Source organism: Leptosomus discolor, chromosome 7, assembly GCF_034619465.1.
Source record: "Leptosomus discolor isolate bLepDis1 chromosome 7, bLepDis1.hap2, whole genome shotgun sequence".
Classification (NCBI taxonomy): domain Eukaryota; kingdom Metazoa; phylum Chordata; class Aves; order Leptosomiformes; family Leptosomidae; genus Leptosomus; species Leptosomus discolor.
In genome coordinates this window covers 31,375,744-31,389,242 of record NC_141397.1, presented here as the reverse complement: position 1 = coordinate 31,389,242, position 13,499 = coordinate 31,375,744, and the positions used below count along the sequence as shown (strand labels likewise).

The 13,499-nt window shown below is 44.5% G+C and overlaps 1 protein-coding gene across 1 annotated transcript in view; it reads left to right on the top strand.

Annotated features, from left to right (window-relative positions):
* Positions 1-3,791: 3,791 nt before the first annotated feature.
* The window catches only part of COA1 (cytochrome c oxidase assembly factor 1), a 31,149-nt gene continuing 21,441 nt past the window's right edge, over positions 3,792-13,499 (top strand). Inside the window, exon 1 of the mRNA XM_086468335.1 lies at positions 3,792-3,817. The gene's annotated coding sequence lies outside the window, so the exon portion shown is untranslated. The remainder of the gene's footprint in view (positions 3,818-13,499) is intronic.

The window sequence follows — 13,499 nt, the reverse complement described above, 5'->3', positions numbered from 1 at the left end:
AGTAAAACTACTTCACTGACCCCCTTTGTTATAAAGCACACAACACTGTTAAGTACCAGTGCTAGAGAGAAGTGCATCTGTGGGCCTCAGAATCCCAGATCCTGCTGAAACTTATTTCAGACAGGAGTTGTCCATGTCCTTCCCAGAGAGCTATGGGAACTGAGACTTACCAGCAGTAGGAATTAGATGCTTTGACATAAACTGCCGTTATCATCAGTTACTCTGATTACACCATTGTGGAAGAGAGCCCATTGTTATTTTTAATAAATCTACATTAAAAGAAATGCAGTGAAGCTATTGAAGAAACAAGCGGTAACAGTACCTATATTTGGGCCAGCTACGCAGCAATTAAACTCCAGTGGAGTCCAACTGTAAAAACTGAAAGCCTAGATGGGTCAGCGTCTGAAACTGTGTTGCATAATAGTAACGCAGCGGTATCAAAGCCACAGTGTGGCTCTAGTCACCACACAGTTGGTATTTGTCATGGAGCTATGTGTGTATTAAAAGAAGGCTTGACTCATTTGAAATAAATGTAATGAAAAAAATATTTCAAGTACCTTATGTTTCTGAAATAAATGTATTGCCCTACCATTGCTGTACATTTGCCTTATGGGTCCTTCAGCCAGAGTCCATGTCACTGCTGCGCCCCAGTCTCTGAAATGGAAACAAGTATCATTTGCAGTATAGAAGTGCAGCAGCATCCGCATAACAGATCATTTAAGTTCCCATCATGGAACATTTCATTACCTGTGCACTTCATATGGCCCATTGTCTCTGTTGCTGCCATCCCATGTTACAATAATCCCTAAAAAAGCTGCCACTAAATTGAGGCCCTTTGTTTTAGGTGCTGCATGTTTGCAGCTGCTGGAAGTATGTGACAGCTTCAAACGCCACATTTCTTAGACTCCGTCTTAGTTTGGGGCAGAAGAACAAGCCTTCAGTGAGGAGCGGTGCAGTGCTGTGCTCTGCAGCCTGCACTTTTCGTTACTGCCTGCCTTCTGGGTTGTCCCCATAGCTCTTCCTTTTGGCTCCTTTTTGCTTTCTACCAATTCAGACATTTCTTTCCAACCTCACAGCTTTTCCTAGTCTGCTACTCCCTATTGTGCTGTTTAAACCATTCTGTGGAGACATCTTCTCTGCTCTAAAAGTTGTTCCCAAGCTTATTCTGCAGGCGAGTTTTGAGGCTGTCGGCTGCTTGGAAGACAGTGGTTGGGTCCCACTCTGCAGCTGTAAGACATAGATAGAACTGCAGCTGCTGTCCGCGGGAGATGTAATTTTGGATTCTTTCAGGATGAGGTGGCCTCTCTAACCTTAGCCTTGCTCTCAGTAATGCATGTGGTGTAACCACGCTCCACAGTTTGTGGTTTGGATGTTAAAGAGCACAATGCCCTTTGAGAACACGACTGCCGTTGACATAAATGGCAAGACTTCAAGATGTCTGCATTCACACATGGCCATTAAAGCTGATCGGACAGCAAGAGCAGTCAGACCCCTCTCTGCAGGGTAGCCCGTGCTGAAATTAATACTCTGTGAGCCCCTGATGTGGTGCCACTGGTGTTAACCAGGGTGCCCTTGCATGCCCCTGCTCTTCTTCTCCAGCCTAAAACGCACAGATGTCTGTTAAGACAAGTGCCGCTGTCTCGTGTCTGCTTCTCCCGTGCTTGGCTGTTTCTCGGAGACGAGGAGATGCCAGCGGGAGGGAGCGTTTCTCGGAGCTCGCAGTGCGCGGTTTCCCCGGGCCGGGCCGGGCCGGGCCGGGCCGGGCCGGCGCTGCTCCCCCCAGTGACGGCCTGCAGGGTTATGGATTAAATAGGGGCGGGGCGGCCGGGCAGGGAACAAAAAGCGGCGTTGGGGAGTGAAATGAAGACACTTCCTTTGCAGCGCTGCTTCCACCTCACGCCTGTTCGTGTGTCCAGAAGGTGGCACCGGCAGCCCGAGCCTGCCGCGGCCGCCCCGGCTGGAAGCGGCCTCGCTAAGACGGGGTCGCCGCCTACTTAAGGGCCCTCGGCCCGGCAACCCAGCCCGTGTCCTCCTCGCCTGGCTCCAGGCCTCCGAGCCCGCGGGGGACCGGCGTGGGGGTGACCAGGAGTCCCTAGGCGTGACTCGCGTCTTGCGACGGGAACAAGCAACTGAGCCGGGGGACCAGGAAACGCTTTAAGCAGCAAGATCTTTACCTCCGTGTTACAAAATTACTTTTGCTGTTGAAATGGGGAAAAGCCCGTCTGAAGACGCCATTCAGGGTTGTTTTTGTCAGAGGATGCCTCGCAGTGCTGTGTGGGCACTGCTGCTCAGTTCGTAGATGTGCGCGTCATCGGTGCGAACAGTTGAGTTACCACATGCTGGCAAGCATTTCTCAGGCCACGCAGTTCTAAATACTAAAAGAGGAGATGGTGCTTTATCTTCTCTGTTTTGGGGGAATCTCCATGGCTGTGAAGGGTAGACCTGGAGCAGGGGTTTGGCACTGTAATCCGAGGCTTTCAGCCAAAGTGCAGGGCAGGGAGACACCTCGGTGCTGGAGAGCCCTCAGCTCAACGCCCCTGGGCAGTGAAACCATTTCGCTGCAAAGGGGGGTGGACAAAATTTTCAAGCATGCTTGAGGAGCCAGACAAGCCAGGCTTTTCTGCAAGAGCGATTCTGGCTTCTACATTTCCTTTCTTGAGATGGAAGATAGCTTTCTTAATTTAGGCAATGGTTTTCCAACCTCAGAAACCACAGTGATCCATGCTGGGTTTTCGGCATATGCTGCTCTCCATGTTGGCCAGCCTATCCCCATTTTTCCTTACTAGCGTAATCGCTCTTGGTTACCAAAAACCCCCTCTTTTTTTCCCCCCTTCACCCCATCTCACTTCAGCGGAGGCCAAAACCTGGCTCCTGTGCCTGCCACTCAGAGCCAGCTGCTGTGGTGGGAAGGGGAAAGCAGGCACCAGGCCAGCTGCAGCGCCGCTGCCAGTCCTAGTCCTCCAACCGCTGTTCTCTGCTCCCTCTGTGGCAACCATTCAATCGTGAACACTACTAGCAGGCAGGATGAGATACCTGAGGGAAAGCAGTGGGCTCTCTGCTCATCATGTTGATCACTTTTGCAAAAGAAAAAACCAAAACATCCAAAATAAGCCCCAAACTCCCAAAGCTCTCTTCTGTGCTGGTTCTTAGGCACTATTAGTTTGCATCTAGTAGCATGGAATTGAAAAGCAGGCTGGAATAAACTCCTGATATCTGGGCACAGCATGTTTACTGTGTGCCTTTAGTTTAACACTGTCCTGAAAGGACCCTTGTTCTTTGTAGCTATATTCTGAGAGGTTAAAACTAACTGGTTTTAAAATACAGATAATTAAGTCCATTTAAATTTTAAAAAGGTTTTACCACTAAGGAGGAAACATGTAGGTTGAGAATAAGGAGTAGAGGAGAAATTATTCCAAGTTGCAGCTGACTTTGTGCTGGAACAGACTGCTTTTTCCCAGATGCTTTGCTGCTCTTGATGACTCTTGGCATTGTGCATATGCAGGAAGGCAAAACATGCAGCTGGGCAAGAGGGCTGCATACAGAGAGACATTTTTTTGACCTTGCAGCAGCCTCAGATGTTGCTGTTTCTTCTTATTTCTGCCCATGTCCTTTGTTTCTTATATAGTCCCCTTTCTAGACAATGTCAAGGGCTGGGCCTCTCAGGTTTTTTCTTCTTTTTTTTTTTTTTTTTATGTTGTTGGTTTACACCACTTCTGATAGATTCTTTATCACCTGCTCCCTGCAAGGCAAACTGCATCACTGCTTCCCTTCTGCAACAGCTGTGCTGGAGAATTGCTGATGAAGAACAAAATGGGAGGTACTGAGCAATCATTTGGAAACTGGCTATTAAAAAAATAAAAGCTGGGTAATTAGAGATTAGAAGAAGAGGCAACACTTTGTGCAAAAACACCAGAAGGTAGGCCCTCCAAATCCCGTACACTCCCTGTAAATAGCTGTAATTAACCTCACAGTATTCAATTTATTAATTAAATTTTAATTAATATTTTCTGCCCTTGACAATCATCTTAGAGGCGGTCAGGAAAACATAGAGACAGCTGGGTTTCCAGAGAGCAGCAGTGGCACAGGAGGCTCCTCAGGCTCCCTGTCGTACCTGTGGTAAAACAGAACTGAAACTAGTCACTGGATCACTGGCAAAGGAGGGGAGGATGGGAGACAGTGCAAGCCCTGGTCTTCTGTACACTTCCGGACATCACCCTACAAATGCAGTACCCACCTGGGTTATTTGAAAGTGTGAGGGGAAGGAATAGTGAGAAAACAAATGTGATCATTACTTACTTGACCACACCAACTGAGGGCTGCTGTACAGCACTGTGTTTCACTTGGTTTTGTTCTGCTTGATGCTTTGTCTGAGTGAGCTCAGCAGAGATACCTCCTGAACTTCATGGGCCCCATCAAAGCAGAACAGCTATTGCTTAAAAGTGCTGTGTCTGTATAGTAGCTTGGCACACTCCAGTTTTGCTCCGAGGGTGGGTTTCCTGGTCATTCATACTACCCGTGGTCAGTATGTCAGACACCTGTCAGTGTCTGAGCTCTCTTCTGGAACAAATCCATTGGTATCCCCAAGGGGAAGCATGAGTGTTGTCAACCATGTAGTTCAGTCCAGGGTTTGCTCCAGACAGACAGAATAGATGTGGAAGACACCAAACATATTTCCTTCAATAAGGACAGTGCTTCAGCGTTATTCCAGATCAGGCAGTAGCATAAGCTGTGCCTTCACCCATCCCTTTCCTAGAGCACACAACAATTTTTTTCTGGCATTGTAATGTTTTTGATGCAGCGCTGGTGTGGTGGCCTGCAGCATACACCTGTTAGTACCCCCCATACTTTGAAAAAAAACCCACCAAGCCTGTGCACAGAAAATAACAACCATTAGCTACAGAGTCTCAAGGGGAGACTTGAGCTGAGCACTATGCAGCATGGCTGCAGCTAGTCCACTGAGTAGGAAACAAACTCTTAACAGTATGGTCATAAGCCATCCTGCAAAAACTAGCCTGTGGGCACGGGTCTGCAGTACAGGCCTGGTGAGAATGGCCATGAGATAAAGGTCTTTTATTCCTCATTTTACAGAAGGGTGCAGACTGACTCAGCAAGAGAATGTACTCAGAGCATGTTGAAATCAGATCTCCCAGGTCACGGGGAAAAAGCTTTCAGTACAGAACTGTTAGATAGAAGCAAGTGGGGAGAGGAGATGGGACACAAGCGCTATCATCACCACCATCTTCTTGTCTTCTCTCCGCTCCTCTGGATGAAACATGATAGGTTAGGCAGGTTTTTGATACACCTAGTGGATCAGGCCCTTCTGGTAGTGAGGTGGCATGCCATTTCTCAATCCTAGGGAGGCAGGCACCAAGCTGTTCAGTGCTGTGAGGTCAGAAGCACTTCTGAGCACACCCAGAAGCAGAACTGAAGGTTCCTGGTGAACATCAGCATTAGAAAAGATGAGTGTCACAATTTGGAGTCCCTTTGGCCTCCGGGCTTTGGTGCATAACTGCAACTTTAGGACCATCACAGACCCTGCCCTTACGGTCTCTCCTATGGTCACACAAGAAACCAGCCTCAGGCCTGCCAGAGCATGAGTTACATCTCCCACCAGTTGTGTGCTCCCAGGTATGGCCAACACTGAGCAGCGATGGGGGGCTAGAATGAACAAGTTTTCTGCCCTTGTGGGAAAAGAAGTGCCTCTGATGCCCTGCAAAGGTGCTCACACAGGGCTGTCCCCAGTCTGCCAGCAGCAAGGCCAGAAGGGTGGAGATGAAGATGCCATTGCTATTGCAATGGTTCTGTTGGCGTCAGTCTGGGACATCTGATATAGCAACGTTGAGTAACAGAAGCATTTAGTATTGTGTTGCCACATGTGATGAAACAGGCCAAATCCATTGTTACACTGTAATTCCAGGTAGATTTCAGTAGAACTGAGGGGGATGGAGATAGATGCTAAGAATCGCTGCAGCCTTCATCCCGAAATGAAACTCCAAGTGAGCACAGTAACTGTCCAACAACTATTGCAACTGTTGCCTGACTTCGCATGCATCATTTAGCCTTTTCTTACTTTCTTTCTTCTAATCTAGTAAATGATTTTAATTGAATTTTTAGAAATGTACTTCCTGCACCTCTCCAAAATTCACCAGCTTATCTGACTTACAAAAAAGAAGAGCAGTGGGGAAAAAACAAACCCCAGGCAACTCACTGCTAAGTTTTGAATTCAACATTCAGAACAACAAATACATCCAAATGATTTTTGCTTTACTGTTAGTCATTTGTACTAACCTGCAATTAAAAGGCTCAACATTTGTTCTCATCTCTTTCTGAAATTACATTTTCCACTTCCTAGGCCCTGCCCTCAGGCAGTGGATTTTTGAAGCAGTCATGCCTTGGTAATTAATATTTAAAGATGAATGTTGCAACTTTTAACACAGTGTGTAGCTGAGTAAACATGCAGAAATGCCTGGTACAAAAAAAAAAAAAAAAAACAAAAAAATAAAAGGCTTTTACTGGAAGCTGCAGGTTTTGTGGACATTATTCTTAGAGCTCCCAGCTGCGGTACGTTTGATTACCCTTTCTCCTATGTCGGCAGATGGGGGAGGCTGCCATGCTTAAAAAAAGCAGAGGGAAATAAATACCACATCTAATTTGTCGGTTCTTGCTGCCACTGACTCATCACCCCAGAAAGCTTGGTGGGAACAATTAGCTCATACAGAGAGGGAGGAGACAAATCTTTGACAAATTATCTGTAGCTGTAACACAACCAGTGCCATTTTGGATTTTTGCAAAAGGACAGGAGGATGGGGGATGGAGTGGGAAGAAAAGAAGGAGTAAAAAAGGAACATAGGGGACGAAGTGCAGTCAGAAATTCCCTTTCTATTTCAAGTCCCTTTGTCCCGAATCTGCCTTTTGTCTGTAGAAGCCACAGCTTAGTCTGTTACTAACCCAGTTGGTTTTACGTGTGATAGCAGCCCACCCTACGTGGGGCTTCTGTATGTGACACCAGGTGCTCCTCAGTAGTACCTGGATCTCTCATTGCAGCATTTTTCGGTGCTTTAGAAGTTACTGTATCATCCTTTTCTAACAGAAATCCGTAGCAACTGAAAAGGCAAGTGGGAAGATCAGCAACTTTGGAATTTCAGGAAGGGGAAAGGGTAGTCTGGATCGAGACTGCCTGCTTACTTTAGGCATCTGACTTGAGCATTGCAATCCTGATTCAGGCCTTTTGGAAGACACGCCTCATGCCTAACATTTCCCAGTCTGTTGGCACAAGGCAGCTGCCTCTTCACCTGAGACTCCTAAGACAAGAAAAGTGGGAAAGTAGTCACGTGGGCTTGTGAGTGGTTTCTGCCAAAAGGGGCGGGGGGGTCACACTGTACTATGGGAGGGATCTGGCCCTGCCAGAGACCCCGTGCTGCATCCACTATTTTGGTACGTCCCCTTCCTATCTGATCTCTTTGTGCTGTTTCTTGTACGCTGAAGCCTTTCCTGGTCTAGCAGAGGCCAGTGACAAAATCCTAAACAGATCAACTGGAACAAGAACAGAATAATTTTTTAGGCTACTTTTCTCCCCCCCTCCCTTTCTTTTCTACGTTCTAGAAAAGAGAAGGAAATTCCCAATCCAACACACAACTGGCAGGTCAGCAAACCAAGTTCGGAACAGGTGCTTTGGGCTTTGTTAGTCTTTGATGTTCTTTCCGCTCAGAAGAAACCAAAACCCAAAGAGCTCCCGGAAGAGCTCCATGTGTCTGTGTGATTCTGCAATTAAGTGTGAAAACAGAACCTCCCAAATAATCTTGCCTTTCTGGAAGTGAAATTCAGGCTCTAAGAAAGATTAGTAAGAGAAACATTTCAGCAGTAGTCATACTCATTTGGGTAACAGGCAAGTTTCTGCCTGTGCTCACTTCTAGTATTCATTATGAATGTGTATTAGTGGCTTCCTAAGCAGTAATCCCAGCTGAATAGTAAATGAAGTACTGCCTTCTGCTTTAATAATTTCCTGTTCTTTTAGCTTTGTTTATATACCATCAACAGCATGCTGATACATTAACTCAAGAAGATCATGTGGGAGCCACTGTGTTTCAAAGAAGAAGCTGCATTTGAAGAGAAGATACCTCCCAACTTCATGTTCAGCCATTTAGTTTTAGTGAAAATAAGCATCCTTACTATGCTTTTGTGCCGATGCCCTACCACGGACTGTACCAGTCTGCTACTGCACACACTGCCTTGCTGCAATGAGGGACTGTAAAAGAGCCCGCATAAACAAACAGCAAGCAGCCATCCCGCGTGCCAGCTCACACACGTGTGTGCACGTGTTCGAACTGGTGAGCACGTATATTAAGCCATCCAAGTTTATACACCTTAGGTTGTAAATGTTTATCTTTTCTTTCCCTAGGTTCCATTCCCACCTTTTTCCAAATCCTGTTCCCAGGTTTAACATACTTCGTTCTTACATTGCCTACTTTGAAGTCTATGGACCTGAATTGGGCAGGTTCCCAGCACCTTCCGTTGTCTCTGGACCAGACTTCAATCAGTACGTTTTATCTAGAGGACATTTTGAAAGACGTATGGCTGTTGACTTCCAAGGCCATTTCATAAGGACTAGGACTCATAAAGAAGCAAGCAGAGCCACAGAGCAATTTGATCAGGGATGAGGGTAAAATTTAGGGATCTGGCTTTCTACTTGCATCAGAGCATAATTTACTGTCTTTGTTTTGTTTTGTCCTTTGCTCTTTCTCGTCCTTCACAGTTAGAAATAAAATGGCCAAGGTAATTTCTGTTCCAAATTGCTTTTCTTGTTCTGAAACCAACAATGAATGCTTAGGTTTTTCTGAAGGAAAACCTTTCTCTAAAGGTGCCACACACTACTGTTTTCTCTCTAGGAGCATAGGATAGGGAGAGAAAAGCTCCATTAGTGACCTTTTTGCTATGTAACCTTTCCTTAAAATGCCAGCAACTGAGCTTCCACAGAGAGAACAACAAATACTGAAAGAGGAATGTGAAGGGCATTATGAAAGAAGAAAGCAAGAAAAGGGATCTGCTCAGACAAGTTTCTCAGGAAAGGTGATGTAATATGTACCGTAGAAAATCCTAGCAGTTGACATAACTTACTCCCTTTCTAAGTAGCCGTGGCTGCCAGCAGGCTGGGAGAAACAAAATGTACAGCTGGGAATACAGCTGAGCAGACTGCTTTGTCCAAAAGAAATATAGTAGGTGTAAAACTTGTTTTCAAAAGATGTCATTGAAGTTTAATTGAAAAGTGTCCTATTAATTAAGGCTGAGCAACCAATGGATGAAAGTCTCATTTCTGTTGGGGCTGTTCATGGTGCTACTGTAACATTAACTCCTGCATGCTGGGAGTACTCAAGAGGCTGCTGTTGGGATGCCATGGTATGCAGTTCTGTTACAAGCACACAGTCCCGTTCCTAGAGCTTAGCAAATGTTTAATGAGCTTTTTAACAGCTGTCTTGAAAATTGTCTGGCTTTGTATTGACTGACTTGCACATATTTCAGCCTGGTTTCCTACGGAAATGACTGTTCTTGGCATGTGTGTTGTGCGTGTGTCGGCATCCATCTATACACAGTTTGGGAACCTCCCTGTTATAACAGACCTGACAGAGAGGCACAGGGTCTTTGAGATATTGAAGACACTAGAATTTTGTGGAAGCAGGTGGCTGGATATTGAAGTGGGTCTGGATCTTCTCTGCAGGGGAGAGGCTGCAGGGAACTGCTCTCTGTTGGCCTTGGAGACTCCAAGAGGCCCAAATCTGGAGGATCCCAGGTTTTCTTATTCCACTTCCCACAGAGCTTACTAGGTTAAAGATCTTGGCTGCAGCTTGAAATGTTTACTCTTTAAAAATGCTAGCTCTTCTACTTTTTTCTCCTGATACACGTACAGAGCAAAATCTTGCATGTGCTAAACACAAAGTGCCATTAGAAGAATGACTGTATCCATTTTCAGGTAGGCTAGTTCATAAAAATTGGATAAACTGATAAACAAAAAGTCCCAGCACATGGACTGTTGTGGATTTATTCATTATTACCAACAGAGGAAGAGCTGTAAAGGAGGAATGTCTATTATGAAAATTATATTTAGTTGTAGGACTGAAATACATGGTCTATTACCTCCTTTTTACAAATACTGCTAGCACTGTTCAGGCAGCCAGCAGGCATGGTTTCATGCAAAAGACTGTGGTTATTTTCATAAGGGTTTTGTGAACAAGGCCAGATAAAGCTGCAGGAGATCCCTGATGTTTTGATGGGACTACTGTCATGTCAATGTTGTGTGTTAACTTCTCACTTTACTATATATTGATTGTAAGGAGAACACAGGCAGTAGGACTGACAGTACTAGATGTTGTCTTGGAGTGGGAGGTCGAGGGACCCCGTTGAACCCGTAGGAATGTCTGAATATTCTTCCTCTGCCTCTGCTACTTACCCACTCCTTTGCATTTTTTCTTTTGTTCTGGGTGGGGTCTGGATAAGAGCTTTTTAGCTGGATTGAGGCTACCAAGTGATAGCAATCTTGAACCGGCAGTTTAGAGGAGTGGCACCAAAAAGCGTTTTGTTATGCTGGTGCTTTACAGTACAAAAAGCACTCCCTTGCTTTCTCCAGCTGCCTAAAAATCAAGCCGTAGGTATTGAGCTTGAATCTGAATAAGGTAAGTCAGGCCTCAGAAGCCTGAATCCACAGCACGATTGAGGTGAAAATAATTACAGTTATCAGCCTATCATACAACTGTTTTAAACCAAGCCAGGGGAAAAATCACTAGAGTTCAATGCTGTGTAGCTGCCACTCGTATTTCCAGATCTCTCCCTGTTGTACTAAAACTACAGTAAATGGGGTCTTGTTAATATACTCCAGCACTATGCTGATGTTGGGTTGCGTTTCAAGAACTCCCTCAGATACAGCAGTGCTGAGGCCAGAAAACCACAGTGGATCACTGGAAAAGCCCTGCCTAGTGCCAAAACCAGTTTGCTTCTTGACCGTGACAAAAGCTTAAGATTTCTTTGCTCAACTTCAGTTTACTTCCTAAACTGGAAAATGCAGAAGACATCTCCTAAGCTGGACAGTTACTTAAGCAAATACAATGGCAGTCTACTTTTTTCAGCAGGGTAGAAAACCAAGGATCAGAAAGTGATGTTACCAATCAGAGTGACAACTGTCTGTCCCTGGAGAGACAGTAAGCTTTCAAAAACCTCTCTGTCCAGGATACAGTATCCCTGAAGTATCCCTTAAGGTTACTGTATACCTAAAGATATGGCAGCCTTTCAAAAACCTGATCTTGGGTTTTCCTTGCCATTTGTTGGGCTCCATTTAAGAGAAAGTTTTCCCCAAGTAAAACCTGGGTGGCTAGAGAGGTGGAGGAGGACGGGCAGTCAGTGTTACTGGCTGCTGTTCTTTTGCATAGAGGTGAAAAGCAGCTGGTTGCTCCAGTTGGCCTTTAGACCAGCATTTGATAAAACTTTGTCCATTACTGTTCCCACTAAATCCTCTCTGGTGTCACACTCGCATAGGTAGCTCTTTCCCATTCCCACATAACCCCTATGCATACTCTTTGTTCATTATAAAAGTCAGTTTGTGTCTTAAAAAGCTATACGAAACAAAGCTATTTAAATCTTGCCTGATTTCTTATGTTTGTTCTTTTGGTGTCTGAGCACAGTTGCTAAAAGTCTGAGAATGGTTTGAATTTCTTGCCCTCCCCACTCCTAACCCAGGTGACATTTTTAGCTTTGAATTGTATAGCAGGGAGCACGTTAAACATTAGGTCTGAAAGAAATGAGAAACAACATGATGGGGCTGCAGCTTTAGGTGCTGCAAACAGACCAACTCTCCATATTAAAAATCAACCACTTTTTTGTTTTAAAGTGTGAACAGTCCATCAAAAAGCTACATGAAATCCATTTTCTGGGTGATGGAATGTACGCCTGCCTGGTTTTCTTCCTGTTAAGTTATTAACACTTACTGCATCTGTACCTGCTGGTTATTGAAGGAAGGACTTAACTTTCTACCGGAACCCTGGGACTAATTAAAACATTGCCATTAACATTTAATGAGAAAGTTGTTACTTTCAGCAGTAAACTGGCTTAGACTCTTAGTTCTGTAAAGCACAAATGGCACATACTGAAACATAGTTTATAAGCAGATTTGGGGAAAAACGTAGTCAGAGGAGTGCAGCTTGTCATAGAAGTTAAAAACAATTGGTTGCTTTCTTACTTTCCCTACCAGTACTGGATGTTATATATGCTAACTAGTATTCTTCTCTCAGCAAGGCATCCAGACCTTGTAGGGCCAGTTCTGTCTTCCAGTAAGACCTTTGCATCATAAAATGGTCCAGACAAAACATCCCCAGGGGAAAATCGCATGCTTATAGGAACTTCCAAGCCAAGGTTTAGCACCATTTGCTTGCCTAGGTGCTTATCTTGGGTGGAGGAGAGTGGCCTGTTAGAAAGGAATGGCCAACACAAATGGAAAAGAACAAATAAGACACTTGAGAGTGTGTCTAATGGATCCGAATATAGAGGGCAAGAAAGGAGGGAGTTTTGTCCTCTTCCATGCCAGCCTTGGGCAGAGGAACAGATGTGGTAAACTTTACATAATCTATCAGCTGCTTCTGCCATCTTATTGTTTATACATACACGCAGTAAACTAGCCAATTCTATCTTCTCTGGTACCAGGTTATACCTCATTTAAAGTGATTTGGTTTACAATGAAGAAGCATCACATGAGGAGAGTAATGTTTGGAGACTATGGGTCCTCATTTCTAATGTTATAAAGGTTAAAAATACCATAAGCCATTTCACCATGCATTTATGGAGAGAATGGTAAGAGCAGAGAACAGTGCATTTTATTCCAAATGTTTCACTTGACAAAGGTTAAATACACATCTGGACACTGTCACTTTGAGGTGCATTCCTAATCTGGCTTTGCTCTTGCTTATAGTGGTATAAATCAAGAGTTACTTTACTGAAGTCAGCAAAGTCAAAGTCATTACCCCATATTAAACTCAAAAGAGGGTGAGTCTTGCTTTTTACCTCTACAGCAAATCCTATTCAATTCAGTATGAATACAGCAGCGTGTTTAAGTGCAATGCAAGAACAGAGCCAATTGGTAAATCTGTGCCCTAAATTCAATACAGAGTTCCTGAGCTGAGTTTCCATCCGGGTACTCTTGAACACTGCAGCACTAAATCTCCTTTTCCTGCAATGTAATCTAGTTTCTTTTCCCCAGAATTATATTTTCCTTTTTGTAAACAGAGGCCACATGAAACACGTGGCTGTCTTCTGAGCAAAACCCTCAAAGACTGTGGCTTATATATATTAAAAAACAACAACCCACAAACTTCTGCTTTGAAGCTAAATGCAGTTTTTGAGTCTATCAGCATTTTTTATTCCATACCAATTTTCTGCATAGTAGAAAATATACAGCCTTAGGAGGGTAACAACTGTGATAAGTCAGTAAAAAATAAATTATCTAGGAAAGTAATTTTTTCCAT